The sequence below is a fragment of the Triticum dicoccoides genome, chromosome 7B (genome assembly GCF_002162155.2).
Source record: "Triticum dicoccoides isolate Atlit2015 ecotype Zavitan chromosome 7B, WEW_v2.0, whole genome shotgun sequence".
NCBI lineage: Eukaryota > Viridiplantae > Streptophyta > Magnoliopsida > Poales > Poaceae > Triticum > Triticum dicoccoides.
Genome location: NC_041393.1, coordinates 637,039,042 through 637,055,691, shown reverse-complemented (window position 1 = coordinate 637,055,691; position 16,650 = coordinate 637,039,042). Strand labels below are relative to the sequence as shown.

Here is a 16,650-nt window from a genome sequence, read left to right as displayed (position 1 = left end):
TAGACCTCGCTTGTCCTCAAGTGAAAGCCAAAATCGATAATCATGTCCACATATTTAGAGATAGATGTGTCGATAAAACAAAAATACGGGCATGAGGACATCATGATCATCCTTAGAACAACAACATATTGTCATATAACTTCTTATACTAAGATAATTCATTCACAAGGTAAAGTATGAACTCAAAAACTTTATTAAAAACTAACAAACTATGATCTCGGTCATTGAGGAAATTACAATTCATCATAACATCTGAAAGAATCAATGTAAGAGCTCTTGTAGCAAGTCCACATACTCAACCATCTTTTAGTCTTTCCTAATTGCTAACAATCACGCGATACTTATAAGATCAAAGTTTCAATCAGACACATAGAAAGACACGCTGTCAGTTCCTCTCAAAACTATTCTGAATAATAATGAAAGAATTCCACAAATAAATCCCCGATACTCTCATCCTACTAACACTCAACATATCGTGATTACCTTAAGCTTATGATCCCGTAGGTTTGGTAAATCATATACATGAATGAATCCCCTTCGTTCAATGTCCGATAGCGGAATCACGGACGTCCATATTGATCCCTATGATTACAGGAATGACATTCGAGTGAACCTTTAGTTATCATGTGATGTTCCATTTGCTTCACAATACTTTACAAAAACCAAGGTGTAATGGTATCCTCCTGAGTCATGCACATGCTCACTATACCGACATTCTCGTTGCTGGTTTTGTTCTTCTTTCTCGTTGAAGTGTTTTGGCATCCCCGTGACGTAGTCACCTGTGTCTGGACAGACGATGGTGGATGTTGTCACACCGAGAGGGCCATAAAAATATCTCTCCATTGTCGAAGGAGCAAATCCCACTTTGGATCTATCCAGTCCCTTGTCAAACTTTTCGATAAACTTGTAAGTTGTTCTTATGATATCCATATTACAGATGACGTTTGAGCAACCCCAAAGTCCACCGTACGGTAGGAAGTGACTACGATACTCTCATGGTTTGAGGAACTAGAACAAATGCTAACACTCTGTGTTATAGCAATTGATTTCAGACAATATAATCTCAAAGTATAAGCAAACAAGTTTATGTCACTTCAATATGAGGGCATGCATGTACAATGGTTGATAAGACAATCTTATCTTAAATATTGCATGCAATTTAGAGATGACAAAAAAATTACAGTGGCTTATATCTTAGTCTTATCTTCAATAACTAGCTACTCCTAAAAACATGACGAGACATATTGTGCTAGGAGATCATCTCTTAAATAAGAAAAGACAAACCTTTTCTTATGATTTCTCTCTCTTTCACCTCAGCATTTATCCTACGTGGCACTCAAAAGATAGCACCATTGTACATGCCTTGATCGTTTTTCTAACACCATACTCTCAATGTTGTTTTAGGGTCATAATTACACTTAATGATATCCTAAGATCCGGAAACGGGATCACTAACAACACTTGAGCCACTCTTAGAGGCGAGACTAGGAAACTATTCTTTACTTTATCATTCCACACGTGCATATGAGTTTTTCACATCACATATTGCAAAATCATCACAGTTATAGAATAAAATATAAACTTTTAATTATGAGAATGGAAATATACTAATACAATATTATTGCCTCTAGGGCATATTTCTAACAAGGCGAAGTACACACTCCCGGTATGTACACTCATGTTGGATTTTTGATGATCTCCGACATGTACTGCATTTGGAATGATGTTTCTTGTCCAACGCTAATTGTATGTGCGTTGCAATGGGGGCATACATATTATAGTGATCCTCCCGTTCAACGCTCGGTGATAATCTACATAATTAATGTGATCCTCTCATCCAACATTTGACTATACTTTTCATAATTAACGTGATCCCCAATATAAAGAATGATACTCTTCACAATTAACACGACCCTCCCATCCAACGCTAGATGATACTTTCCATAATTAATGCGATCCTCCCGTCCAACGCTCAATGCCACTTTCTGTAATTAACACGATCCTTCTATACAAAGTATGATACTCCCAATAATTAATATGATCCTACCGTCCAAAGGATATGATACTCTCCATAAATTAATGCATTTTTTTGAACTGTGCCATTTTGATTAGATTATTCAAAGTTAATCAATGAGGGGGGGTAGAGGGGGGGGGGCAGAGGCGAGGAGGCGAACGTACAAACTCCTCTTTAATACTCCCTCCATCCCATAATGTAAGACGTTTTTTGACACTTAAAAATGCCAAAATTTCGGTAATCTATCTTTGGATTTTGATTAATGATGTGCTTTTATTTCAAGCCGTTTACGCGTTGATTGTTAGTATGTATAAAACGAGGACACCCCTACGGGGTTACGAGCACGTCTAGCACTGTCTCACTCCCTCCATGGCCAGGTCCATGAACCCCTTCCATACCGCAGTCGTACTCTCAGTGCTTCTTCTCATCTGCTTTGGTAACCACGGGCAATGTAAGTACCGGCAGCTAGATAATCACCAGGCCTATTGCCAAACCTCAGTTAATTTGTCTTCCAAACCATTTTTCTTTCTCCGGATTGGTGCATACGGTTAATTCGCCGAGTGATCGTACCATAGAGTCGAAAACTAACATGAATATTGGCGGTTTGTTTCCTGTTCCACAGGCAGAAACTTGGAGCGAGTCATGGAAAACGGCAGCAAGATCCACTTACCATACGGGCTCTGCCAGGCTAGAACCTGCGTGGATATGCCGGATTGTTACTGCTGTTTGATAGATAACACCTGCCACCCTTCGAGTGAAACGTGCATTAAAGCCTGTCAAAGCTCTTCCTTTACAGGTGTTCTCCGCCGCCCTCCCATGTAATATAACTGTATAAGTTTAAATTCTGGAATAATGTGTAGCTTCTGTTGCTCGGTTGCTCCGCGATCCGAGTTTTCGAGTGTCGAGTATTGAAACTTTTCTGTTGCGTTCCTCATCACAAAATAAATAAATATATGTTGTGTTAATCTATATTCATTACTGACTGGTTTAATTTCCTTTTTATCCTTGTCAAAAAGAAAACCCTGAATCTAGAACGCGAATGTTCTCTTCGTGAAACTACAGCGCGACCCGGTCCAACACCGTCCGATTGGGCATGCGTCCGTCAGTCCGTGTGCACCTAGCCTGATGATAACGCCAGGCCGAGGCGTACTGGGAGTTGGTCACGCGTATGCGCCACCGCGCAAGTGAAATAATTTAAACTGTTAGGTAATACTCCATGTATATACCATATCCTCTTTGATACTGGTAGGCCAACTCCTATGCACGACCCTAAATAGCCCGGATGCGTCTGGTTGAAACTAAACGCACACAAAACATAGCCCAACACGCGAGAGCGAACGGCTAAACGTCCTTCTTTTTGTTTGGTTTCGACCCATTCCCGGCCTAAATTTGGGTCGCGTTTACGTCAAAACAGACAACGCGTGACGGACGGGACGTGCGTCCCTGTCCTCCCCTGGCCAGCCGTCGGGGACACAACCCCCTTTTCTCTTTCACTGTCCCTCCTTCCAACCCCCACCATCGGCCGCCACCCGTCGGTACCCATTTTCTCGGTCGCTTTTCTCGCTTTCCTGCCAGGCCGCCCTAACCACGACCACGCCATTGCCATAGCCGGCCCACGCCCGCGTTTTGGAGGAGTTTTTTGCCGGCATTTGTGGCTCTTTGTTGTCGCAAAAGTGTGAGAGAAACTACGGCCGCAGACGACGCCCATCGACTCCAACACCTTCCGGCAGGTGCTGCATAGCCGCAGGGCGCGCCCCGCCAAAGCAAACCTTGCCTACTGCATGTGAGGGGAGCTTGAAGTGCTCTCCCCGGCTGCGTCTCCACCGCGACCGCAAGGTGTTCGACACTTTGCTCACAAGGTACCATGGATAGTGGGGATGAGTATTTTTTGCACAACTTAATTTGTTCGCCGGATGATTCATCCTTGATGACGAAGACCTTGTGGTGGCTGCATTGGTCGTCAATGACCACATTGCTAGGCAGCGGCCTCGGGTCAGGGGATCAATCTCGGGTCATGCTCCGGTCTTGAACTGCAATATAGGGAGAGAGGTCACGCCCTGCTCTATGCCAATTACTTTGAGAATGGGCCGCTCTTCAAACCACATCAATTCTGCTGCCACTTCCGTATGGCGAGACATGTGTTCAATCGTATTCAGGAGGGAGTGGTAGCATATAACCCATACTTTGAGTGCAAAGAGGATGCCCTTGGCCAGCTTGTCTTCTCATCTTATTAGAAATGCACTTTGGCTATTCGCATGCTTGCGTATGGAATTCCAGGCAATCTCGTGGATGAGTACGTGCGTATGACCGAGTCCACATGCCTCCTATCAATCTACAATTTCTGCAAGGCTATGGTGGTAGTGTTTGGCCCTGAGTACTTGAGAGAGCCAACTGTCGCTGATACAAAGAGATTGTTGGCGATCATTGCCGATAGGGGCTTTCCGGGCATGCTTGCTAGCATAGATTGTATGCACTGGAAGTGAAAGAACTGTCCATTTACTTGGCAGTGGCAGTATAAGGGGCACATGAAAGATGTCACTGCCATACTAGAAGCGGTGGCTTTACAAGATATGTGGATATGTCATTTTTTCTTCGGCGTGGCTGGTTCTCATAATGATATCAACGTGTTTCAGCGTTCTCTAGTGTTCGCAAGGCTTGCAAAAGGTCACTCCCCAGAGGTCAACTTTGAGATCAATGTCCACCATTACAACTAGGTATACAACTTAGTTGATGGTATCTATGCTCAATGGTCAACTCTTATGAAGACAATATCCAATCCGCAAGGAGACAAGAGACAATGATTTTCCCAAATGCAAAAGAGTGCTAGGAAGGATGTGAGCGTGTTTTTGGCGTTCTTCAATCTCGATGGGGTATCATTCAAAACCCTACGCTGACATGGAGCATCCAGAAGCTTTGGGAGGTGTCGACTGCTTGTGTGATCATGCACAACAAGAAGGTGGAGGATGAGTGTGATGACAACATCTACGACCAAGGTTTTAATTTTCAGGGTGAAAATGTTGAGGCTGAGCACCAAGAACCGGCAACCTTTGAACAGTTTGCCTAATTTCATCGTGAAATGCGTGATTGGCATACTCATATGCAGCTCCAGGATGACTTGGTTGAGCACATGTGGACTCACATTGAAAACCAGTAGATGCATCGGTTCATTTATTTTCCATATATTGAAGACAATTTCGATTGGGTTGTAAAACTATTTGATTATGTTTTTATTTGGACGTGGGACTATTTGTTTGTGAAACTATTTGCAATGTTTGATTTATTTGGTTATTAAAACTATTTACAATGTGTATTGTTCATAAAAGGGCCTCCGGCCGGTCGTGGCGGACCAGATGTGGCCGCGCGTTGGGCGTATGGCCCACACATCTAGCAGAACCCCCGGCCGCCGCCCCATTGCCATACCCGAATAGACAAAATCTAAACAAAGCAGACGTCCATTTAGGATCGTGTGTTGGAGTTGACCTAAATGAACCTTCACGTAGTTTTAGGAGTGGATTTGATGATGTGGCAGCAAAACGCTGGAGTTGCTAACTTTGACTAAATTATTGTCTCCCACTTAGCATTGACTTGTGGTAACTATTTTGTGTCCAAATATTTTCTCCCTATATATAACTATAAAAAGATATTCTCAAATTCCCGTCGTCCTTGCGTCCCATCTACCCGCTCAGCCGCTGCTCCTCCTCGCGCCCCATCTCCCGCTCAGCGCAACACCGTGGGGCCGCTGGTCGTGCACTCCTGTGTGTGTCATGGATCTACTGATACTAGTTTAGTATCATAAATGCTATTACTTTTTTCTAGAAAGTTGGTCAAAGTGTTAAAACTTTGACTTAGGACAAAACTTAGACGTACACTTATTCGTGGACGGATGGAGTATAGAGGTGACAAGCAATTAAGCCACGGTTGTCTTCTCGTAGCTGCCGGTGTAGGTAGACACGCGCGGTGCCAAGGACGTCGGTGTCTGGGAGGAGGGAGAGCACGTGGACGAGCCATGACACACACATGAGTGTTGCTATAATGTATCTGCCATTAAGGACTGTAAAACTGAGCCTAAACGGAGCTCTCTCGGGCTAGCAGTGATTTGGGACATCAGATTTCGCATTTGAATAATTTCTGGCCGTCAGATCACGTCTCAGTTGTTCTGGGCCATCCAGAGAACTGTTTTCTCCCGCCTCGGCCGATCCCGGGCCGACTGTCCTTGGCCGCTACTCTGGTGCCGAATTGGAAGCATCTTATTCAGTGCCATTGATTTCTATACCCAATAGATATTGATTCCCTTCCCGAGCTCGACTACTCCATGCGCAACTCCTATCCACATCGCATGGACTACTCCATGTGCTGCCACGACACCGACCGCCGGTGCTGTGAACCAGGTCCTCTGGTGTGAAAAACTACAAAACTGACATTTTTCGTAAGATTCAACACAAAATGAACCTATTTTATAAAAATTTCATAAAATGGCCCTTTTTGCATGACGCCCGTGTCCGGGACGCCATGCTAGACAGCATGACACCCCGGTAAGGGCGCCATGTGGGTTTGTATTGAGAACAAGAAGCATAACGCCCTAGGCGAGGGCGCCATGAACAAGAGCACGACGCCACAGCCAGGGGCGCCATGCAGGCGCTTAAGTTTTGAGGCGTCGGTTGAAGGCGCCATGCATGTACTAGTTTGGTAACTCTGTAGGGGGCCAGTGAGCAAGTGTGTGGAATGGTGTAATCAGTGCATGTGTCAGTGAAGATGCCTGCCTTGCTAGCTAGCTATGGATCACGATGACACTAGGCCGGTTAGCTAGAGCAGAAGGGGATCGGCCTAGCTAGTTACAAGGCAGCTGCTAGTTTATTTGCAACAAGACGGTTTACAAGTTATGGCATATATTTCGTGGTCCATACTTTTTGATACTCCCTCCGTTCCAAAATATAGCGCGCCCACGCTTTTCGAGGTTCAACTTTGACCATAAATTTAACCCACGAGACCGACTGCGGCGGGATCAAAAATTATATAATTAAAAACTTTTTTTGAATACGAATTCATTGGTATAATTTTTTCGCCCGCCGCAGTCGGTCTTGTTGATTAAATTAATGGTCAAAGTTGAAGCACGGAAACCGAGGACGCGCTATATTTTGGAACGGAGGGAGTATTGGTTTTCCTGTGTTGCTTTGGAACTAGCAAGCATTCTTATTACCAGGTATCGCATGTCCATTTAAAATTCTTATATGAAAAAACTAATAATTTAAGGGTGCGTTTGGTTTACCACCAACACCAACCCTACCAAAAAATCGGCTCACCCACAGGATTTGGCAACCGTTTGGACTAGCGCCAAAAAATCGGCTCGCCCAGCCCGCCCGGAGCGCCTGCGTGCTATTCTCGCCAATTCATGGCCGTAGTGAGGGCGAGGAAAACATTCGCCAAACAATTGGCAGAACAGCTCCCGCCCGCTCTTTACGCGAATCTTGTTTGTTTTTCTTCTAACAGTGATCACGCTCAATGCTGTGGATTAATCGCTCGTGGGACACTGTGTAATCACCGAGCAGTTATTTGGAAGGATATTTTTTACATGCGGCCCATTTTTTTTCTTTTTTTTTGACAATCTATAAGCGGTAGCTCAACGTACCTTTTACTACTGGACTATTGTCCCAAAAACACTTTAAGATTTTTCCAAAAGCACTACTAATTATCTCATTCGTCCACGAGTCTCTGTATTAAAAATACCTTTTACTGCTGGCATGCTCACTTCGTTTATTTTGACATACTAGTAAAACGCCCGTGCGTTGCCACGGGCTTTTAATTTATTTATTTTAATTTCACCTACGAATAGAATGCATATCAAATTTTACATGTATAGATATTTTCTGATTACGCATATAATGTGTATCATATTTCACGTATATAGAAAAGATAGCCTACAACAATTGGAAAATAATTGAAATCCACTGCAATGTAACTTTTTTGATGATGTATACGTAGAAATAGTGGCGGAGCTACACCAGAATTCTCGGGGGCGGAACACAAAATGTGAAACTTTGAGACAGCAAAATACTAAAAAAATTTTCCTAGCTAAGACATGTATTTATTTTATTTTTCTTCACAAAATTGTTCAAGGCTGGAGCCCACATCACCCCTAGAGTACACTCTCCACCGGTGCGCAGAAAGCAATGATAAACATTATTATATGTTATAATTAAGATCTACATGATGCGCTTAAGATATTCCCGGTTAGAATTGTTGTCTTTAGGTTGACTTGCACGCTCAACTCATGACCACCATGGACAAGTACTATATAATTAGTATTCCCTCTGTTTCATAATGTAGTGCATATAGATTTTCTACAAAGTCAAACTTTATAAACTTTGATCAAGTTTATAGAGAAAATACAATACCAAACGGAAATGCACTTTGGCACATGGGAGCATATGCTCCTGCTATTGAAAAAATATTTCAAAATGTCAAAAAATTCCAAACTAAAATTTTCTCTATAATATGAAAGTATGTCTTGTGATGTATCAAGCATATGTATTTGGTATTCTAGATGTATATAATTTTCTCTATATACTTGGTCAAAGTTCATAAAGTTTGACTTTTAGAAAAAAATTATAGGCGCTACATTTTGGAACGGAGGGAGTATGAAGATTTATCCAAGTTAACATACACCTATAGATTTCTCATGCACATCTGCAATTTACTTTTCGTATCAATAAATCACTCAATATCTATTTCTTTCTCCAACAACTCAACTCTCTCCGCAACCCCGTTCCATGGTTTCCACCTCAATTAGTGATAGATCCGGCTCCCAATCCCCTCTTCGACCTCGATCAACACCACCTTTGAATTTCAAACACGTAACGAGGTGATCAGAGGTGTTAGCGCTAATCCCCTCCCAAGGCGCTCCCGCGGGCGTCCCCGGGAGGCAACCCTAGCGCCGCCGCCCCCGTCTCCTCGCCCCGCCCCCCATCCCTCGCCCCCGCCGGTGGCGTCGCCGGCCAAAGGCCGCGTGGCGCAGGCGGCGGCGAGGCGTCTTCCTCCCACGTGCAGGTGACGGGCGGCGCGGGGCGCCCTCCCCTGATCGGTGGCGTCGGGCGCCGGTCGACCGCTGCTCCGTTTTCCTCCCTCCTCCTGGCGTCCTGGTGGACTGCCCGCGCTCCCTCCTCCCCTCCTCCCCCTCCTCCTTGGCTCGTGGGGGCTGGAGGCCCCGGGGAGTGCTGGCGGCGGATTTGGCACCCCCTGCCCAGATCCGGCTGGTGGTGGTGGTTGGCGGCGTCAGGGGTGGCCGGTGGCCCTTCCAAGGTGGTGGCGTTGCAACTGGTCCTCGTTCTGCTCCGGTGGGGTGGCGGGGCATCGGCTGCTCCTAGCCAGGGCGTGGAGACGCATGTGCTGTGGTGGTGGTTGACGCTCTTGGCGGCCTTCTTCGGTGGCTGGGTGCGGTCGATCCGGCGGCCTTCGCCGGCGGACGGGTGGCTGCCTCTTCCTCGCAGGTTCTGGTTGGAAGCCATGGCAGGGTGTCAGGGGTGATGCAGGGGAGGCTGCTGGAGGGACGGGTAGACCGACTACCTGTCACCGGCGCAGGGATGCGTCGGTCCGGACGAGCTCCGCTCCCCCTCCCCTTTTCTTGCCCTAGTGCCTCCTTGCCGCCGATAGTTGTTCAGGGCGGGTCGGTCACCGGCGGTTCCGATGGTGCTAGGGGTTTGCCGGTCGGCTCAAAGCTCGTGCCTTTGATGGTCTCCGGATTGTCTGGATGCAAGGCGGCGGCCTTGGTGGCGGGACCTGCTGGCTCGTGGGCGGAGCTCGTGGCTCGGGCGCTGACGAGTTTGCTGTCATGGCCGCGTGGGCGGCATGGGGTGGGCCTTCGACGATCGCGGTGGTGGTGCGGTCGGCGCTCTCATGTAGGGCTGTACCTTGGACGGGGGCTAAGGGTGGTGGCCGGGGTGAAAACCTCGTCTGGCTCGGAGCCAGACCGATGGCGGCGGCGTCCATGCGTCGTTCCCTTCTTGAAGGCTCCATCGCGGTGACCCTGCGTCCTTCGTGTTATTCCGGGTGAAAACCTAGATTCCCTGGATCGGGCGGTGGCGGCTCTTCGGTGTCGTTTCTTTCTTGGAAGCACCGCTTTGGAGTCCCTGGTTCGTCGAGTTACGGCTTTGTCTCCTCGCGGTGACTCGTTCACGATGGAGGGCTCTTTAGACCCTTAGCTATGCTCTTCTGCCTACTTGTTGTTTGCTTTGGGGTGTTTAGAGTAGCGTTGCTGTTCGTCAGCTCCCTTGTATTTGCCTTGGGTGTGTGTGGTGTCGGGTGGTTTGCATCATGTATGTCGATCATTGCTTTATATATAAAGCGGGGCGAAAGCCTTTTTCGGTAAACACGTAACGATGTAATTATGCTACATTTCACAACAAAGCTCTCTATCTCTCCTCTCTCATTGTAATATGTCACTCTCACTCTCTCTCCCTCTCCCTCCCCCTCGCTCAGGACCATCAATCACTTGATTTTGAATAAAAAAGGTACCGTATAAATAGCATGCAATCATGCTAAATATTGCAGGGAAATAATAAATATAGTACTTGTGAAAGGGCGTGAAAAAACTTTGCAACATCACTGTTAGGAAAAAAAACAAGGCTAATACCTCTTATGTTATAGATTTGTAATATCAACTTGTGTGCTTCTACAAGATGTCCGCACCATAATAAAAATGAGATCAATACGCCCATTCTTCATACATGAACAAGCTCAGGTTTGTAATGAAAATAGTGAAACATGCTAGTGCCTATTGGAGTTTCAGATTCCTCGTTACCCAAGTTTCAGTTCCACCTAGGTACTCCTTGACGTGCTATAGCATGGCCATTAGAGGTGCTAATCATGCCTTTAGTGCACTGATGCATCTCTTGCACCTAGCGTGCACGATATGCCAAATCATGGACACACCAATTCAGACGCACAAAGGACCCATGGACACTGCACCACTCAGGATAACAAATGATTGCGCCCCTCGAGACCTAGTAGAAAATGTGGCCTTACAGCGAGGAAGTATAGCAGACAATATACATGTTATCCACAGTTTCATAGGCGCAAAGCTACCAAGAAAATTAATCACCCCGCTACAGCTAACAACCAAAAAATGAGAATACATGTGTGTGCACTTCTTGGCAAAAGAGAGAAACATGAAACGAATCTTTGCATAGATGATCTTACCAAACAATCTGGACAAGACATCATCCTTTGCCTGCTACATGAAAAATCGCAAGATCCCAAACCATCAATCAATCTATTTAGTGCAATGGACAGGTGATGTTCTGCTCAATACTGTCGACACCGGTAGGCTAATGGCAGCACCTCTTCTCCTTTTCAGCTGCTGTGTGCAGTTTGTTGTCGATGGTAGTCAATGACAGTGCAACTCTTGGGAGCTATAGGCATCCAGTCGACAGAGACTGATTCTAGGGAGAAGGCTAGTGGGCATCACAAAATGTTGTCGATGGTTCTGGTCAAGTGTGCTATGGATTTACATTGCACTCATCCATGAATTGATCTCAAGTGAGAAATCTCCTCCAGTACTTCTTGTAGTCTGGTATGCCTACTGCAGCCAAGGCTTCATATTGCCCATTGTAGTGCAATTCTGCAGAGCTCTGTGCAACCTCCGGATCGATTCCATAATCATATCCAAGTCCAGACAGAATCGGGGGTAGATGAGATTTTGAAAAGACGACAGGCTTAAAGAAAAGGCAACTTCTCGCAGAGATACTTCATCTTTTTTCTTGACCTGCAACACAAGAGTGGAATAAATTATGCAGCGTCGTAATGATATGAAGCATCATTGTCCGGTATTAAACCAGAATTAATAAAATGACGATACTTGTTCAGTAACAAAAATGAATTCAGCATGCTACCTATTCCATGCAAGTAATTGATAATAACCTGAATTTCACACCACATATAAAGTGTCCAAATGTTCTTCCAGGCCGCTTTATATGCAAGCTCGGTTTTTTATACACTGTAGCATGTTAAACCAAATATCCAAGACTTATACCAACCTGTTTAAGGAGCAGCAGGTATTTCTCTGTCACTTTATGCTTCTAGGTTGGGTTTCTACTCCTTTTACAAATAGATGCACAAAATACGTATCACAACCATAACCAATGAGGCACCAAAAGGTACTCCTTCCATTTCTAGATCATGTGCCCTTATCACTTTGTAGCTTTGTTCGTACCTCTACATCAACACAAAGGAAAGTAAAAGTATGATGACAGTAGATTTGCACAATAACTTACAATCTGAGTAACCAAATGTAGAAGAAGACCCATCTGATCATCCAAATAATATATATACAATCTGCATCGTGAGCAGTACATTCTTAACCTAGATCAGGAATTGCAAGTAACAAGAATTTTTTAAAATTACCTCTCCTAGCTGTAGACTCTGTTGATTTTTCTAAAGTTAAATCCCTAATTAATGGGTTCACAATTCTTGAGGGATTTTTAGTGGAGTTCATCTCACTGGTATCTGCCAAAGGCCGTATGAGGCAATAGAAGTACAGAACAGAGTGGTTGTAGCAAGAAGGATGTCAGCTGGATGGTCTCATTAGAATTGCCGGTGGTGTGGATTCCTGAAGAAAACCAGATGGTCCATAACAACTCCTGCAAGGTTAAGGTGTGATCCATCAGTGCCACGGGTTTGAAAGATGAGAAGGACAGGGAGTAGCCTCACTGTTACTGTCACAGTTTGTGAAGCGATGTAGAGAGCACCAAGGCCCAAGAAAACAACATATAAATAGGTCGAAGCATACATATGGCTGAGGAGCCCGTGAGTTGCAACGGGGTATACATATTTAATGCCTCAACACCAATTGTGTCTAAATATAGATTTAGAACTATATTAATTCAACACTGGTTGTTATTATTTTTTAAGGAGAGATCTGTTAAATACATAATTACCAGAAAAATCAAACATAAAGGATATTTTGTTGCAATCAGGGGTGTCTAGTGGTGAACCTTCCCTGATGCACTACTTTCCCATGGTTTTAAAAATTTATAAACAATGTAAAAAAAACTCACCTGCCTTTAATATTAAAAAAAGAAATAAAGGAAAAGAGGTTGTACGTTGCAACAGGGGACATATATATATAGGGTTCAAAAACAACTTATGTATGGCATGTTCATTAATTTGACAGAAATTGTAGAATAATAAGCCTAAATAACAAAACATATATATATTTAGCGGTTCATTACCAATTTATATATGGCATGTTTATTACTTTGCCAGAAATTGAAGAATAATGAAGCCTAAATAACAATGCATCAGGAGAAATAAAATCATTTTTTATGAACTAAAAAAACTCTGAGCCAGCATTTCAAGTTATTTAGATGCTGAGCTTAGTGCTGACGCATCATTGTGCATAGTACTATGTTATATTACACGGTGGTGGTGATACAAGCATGATGAAATTGAGCATTATGAACTAAACTCTTGCCTGAACTGTAACAAACAGCCCCATGACCATGAACTCAATCTAGATATTTATGTTACCTTCTAAAATCAAGGCCCTCGAGTTTATTTAAAGCGGACTGTTATTTAAAACCAAACCAGCACTCAGGTGGATAGAAACCATGCTATATGCAGACCACCCTAGAACTACATCCTTTTCTTGCATTTCTTCTAAAACTTCTCCAACAACATCTATCCTGTTCAATGCCGCACGACTGGTCATTAGAATGCAACATGTGAGGTTATCCGGCTTAATAATCTTCACCTTCATCTCCTCAAAAAGGCTACGGATCTTATGATGTTGGCCTAACTTCATGCAAAGGGACATCAAACTATTGATGAGGCAGAGTACTGGCTGAGATGCCAAGTTCGTCCATCAATAACTACGGTGTTGTATATCGACAGATGTGATGAGCACCTTCGAAGAACACTTTAGGAGTAGAGATTACTCAAGTAACTATGATTCAGTAAAACTGGAAGGTTATCATCAGCATGTCCTGGTGTCAGATTCAGAAGTTTCTGTAAATATTGGAAGATATAACTGACATGAGGCAACATCAGGTAACCCTGTAGTAGCAACCTGCCATTATAGAAGTTGCATCAGAACAAATAGAAACGACCTAGTATCATGAAGTTGCATCAAAATATGAAGAATGCCACCCTTTCTGGAGCTAATGCAGTCCTGAATCATTTAGTTCTATATATATCACAAATACCGCATGCCATCTGTCTTTTGAGTTCATCGTCAGACTTCTTCAGAAAAAACATCACAAGCCCAACAAAAGCTTCATCTTCCACCAAAAGAGCAATTGCACCGTTGCCTTGCTAAAATGCTTCAGATTTGTTAACTTGATTGCTGCAGATTACCACACTGAACTGAAATAAACCAAAATAGGACAGTGGAAATTAAGATTTCAGACGTCAAGTTAATAATCATGGAGAATTAGCATCACTTTGAAGATTTTCCGGAGTGGAATCAAAACAGATTTTGTTATAGATTGACACTAAACAAAACAAACACATTTTTTAAAAGCATAATCTCGATAATGAGAAACATCAGATGTATTATCTGAAAGTCAAATTTACATCTAGTCATCTCCTGAAATATTCAAGTCAGACCCGATGCGTGGACCAGGTTGTTCTGCATTACAGATGTGTGTAACTCGTTACCGACAAAAAAATTCAATCCATCTGAATTATTTAGTCTAGCCAGATATGTGTTGAGCAATCACTTCCAACAATTTCATTACCTGGACATATGCCAACGCATCTCCAAGCATCCTGGTAAATACTCGTGCCATCACCTCCACAAACCTGTGTGAGTTGCAACATTGATTGATTTCATATACGCATCATAAACAGAATGTTCTTGCTGTTGGTTAAAGAGGGAGAGTAGCTATACCCGGTGCGGCCTCGACAGACACATGTCTGGGAAGCCGGTATACACCGTCCTGCTCATGTCACTGGCATGGCCAAGAAGAGGACTTGGCCACAATGCGGTGCAGCAACGGGAACGCTCATCAATAAATTCAGAGAGTACCACCCTATCAAGAAATAAACCAATTACATACGTACAAAGAAGAGTCAGGTCAGACCTGCAAAAGCAGAATCATTTTCAGTGCCATCAATACGTTTCGACTATACTGAAATTGGCGATAGACATTAGTCTTGACATTAAGTGTACACAATGTTACATCCAATTCAATGGAAGGGGGCAACATATATAGTAAGGACTTTATATAAAGATACGGAGGCACCATATTTTTTTGATTCCTGATGCGACAAACAAAATTTCACCTCGAACTAAGTAAGATGCATATTCTCCTGAAAGATGAACTTACCAAATGCAAGCTAAGGGCTGGTTCAAACTTTATATCTTCGGACAGATTGGTGCAGAAATAGCTCTTGCTTGTGTGCAATAGAGCGAAGTGCTTTCTGAAGAAGTAAACAAAAGGAGTACGCAATTAAACAAAGAGAAACATTAGCATGGCTCAATAAGAAATGCTGATTGTTCACTTGCATTAGCAATATAATGATTTAAGTGTGTAGTGCAGGAAAAATACTTTTTTTCTCTATGTACATTTAAGTGTGTAGTGCAGGAAAATATTTCTTGTCGAATCCCTCATTAGGATCGTAAAGCACAACCTGCAAATGTATATATGAGATTAATCTAGGAGGACTTAACATCATTACTAATCTCAGGTGAATGCATCAAATACTTGATAGGCATGCAGCCACAAGTTATGATACATAGATGTACACATTATAAATAAAACAAACATCGCTCCAGCTATCCCATAGAACTTATCAAAAAAAATTTAAATGGGGAGAACATATATAGAAAGTACTTCCATCAACCTTATCTTGAGCTGAGGCTTATGTACAAACAATTACATGTAGTCGTCATGGCTGGATGTGTAACTTTGGCTGCCTGTAAACAACATGAAGAGAAGTTCGCACAATTCCACAAAAGTGTATTTATCCAAATAGCATATCAAATTGAGCCATAGTACTGGCTCATGTATCATCATAAAAACTATTACTATTGACTGTGTAGGTTGGGGGAAGATGAACATGTGTTCTGCAGTTTCGAATTGCTGCAAAAACAAAAACTAATCTGAAATTGTAGTCAATTGGATGTGGACGAAAAACGACTGACCGCTTCCTCCTGGTGAATCCAAACAACTTCGATGCAAACAATTGAATCTGGCACATGACAATATAACACGGGTCCCTTTTTGTTGACATCCACATGATAAAAAAAAAGGAAATTGCATAAATTTGTGGTCTTGAGGATCAGTGTAGCACCATCCTGCTACTCTAGCAGGAATCTTTATGTGAAAATCGGGAGGGGCATGAGAATCAGAGAACAGGTCGTCAGAGATTACAACCTGTGGTCCTCCTCGCTCCAGGGCATGCCCTTGCGGAGGGCGTCGCTCCTCGCGCCACGGCCATGGTCACAGCCTGCCGTAGAGATTCGCGATGGTGGCGGCATCGTCGTCGTCCCACGAGTTAGACCTGGACGTGGGCGAGGCAGGCCGTCCGAGGAGGAGCAAGCAGCCCACGGCGGCGAGATCCATGACGCGGCCATGAAGGCACCTGTAGAGAGGAACGACACGTAGTTCAGAGAAATCGGGAGGGGCATGAGAATCAGAGAA

At 43.8% G+C, this 16,650-nt stretch overlaps 1 long non-coding RNA gene across 15 annotated transcripts in view; it reads right to left on the bottom strand.

Annotated features, from left to right (window-relative positions):
- Positions 1 to 11,042: 11,042 nt before the first annotated feature.
- The window catches only part of LOC119338398, a 6,433-nt gene continuing 825 nt past the window's right edge, over positions 11,043 to 16,650 (bottom strand). The window contains exons 2-12 of one of the 15 annotated variants that reach the window (XR_005163955.1): positions 16,384 to 16,591; positions 16,152 to 16,226; positions 15,851 to 15,923; positions 15,573 to 15,637; positions 15,334 to 15,427; positions 14,895 to 15,036; positions 14,743 to 14,806; positions 13,535 to 14,368; positions 12,410 to 12,645; positions 12,043 to 12,220; positions 11,043 to 11,771 (exon numbers count right to left, since the gene is read on the bottom strand). This is a non-coding gene — a long non-coding RNA (uncharacterized LOC119338398). Of the gene's footprint in view, positions 11,772 to 12,042; positions 12,221 to 12,279; positions 12,341 to 12,409; positions 14,369 to 14,742; positions 14,807 to 14,894; positions 15,088 to 15,333; positions 15,428 to 15,555; positions 15,638 to 15,850; positions 15,924 to 16,151; positions 16,227 to 16,383; positions 16,592 to 16,650 lie in introns of all 15 variants that reach the window. The other 14 variants (XR_005163960.1, XR_005163963.1, XR_005163956.1 and 11 more) reach the window with 14 other exon arrangements.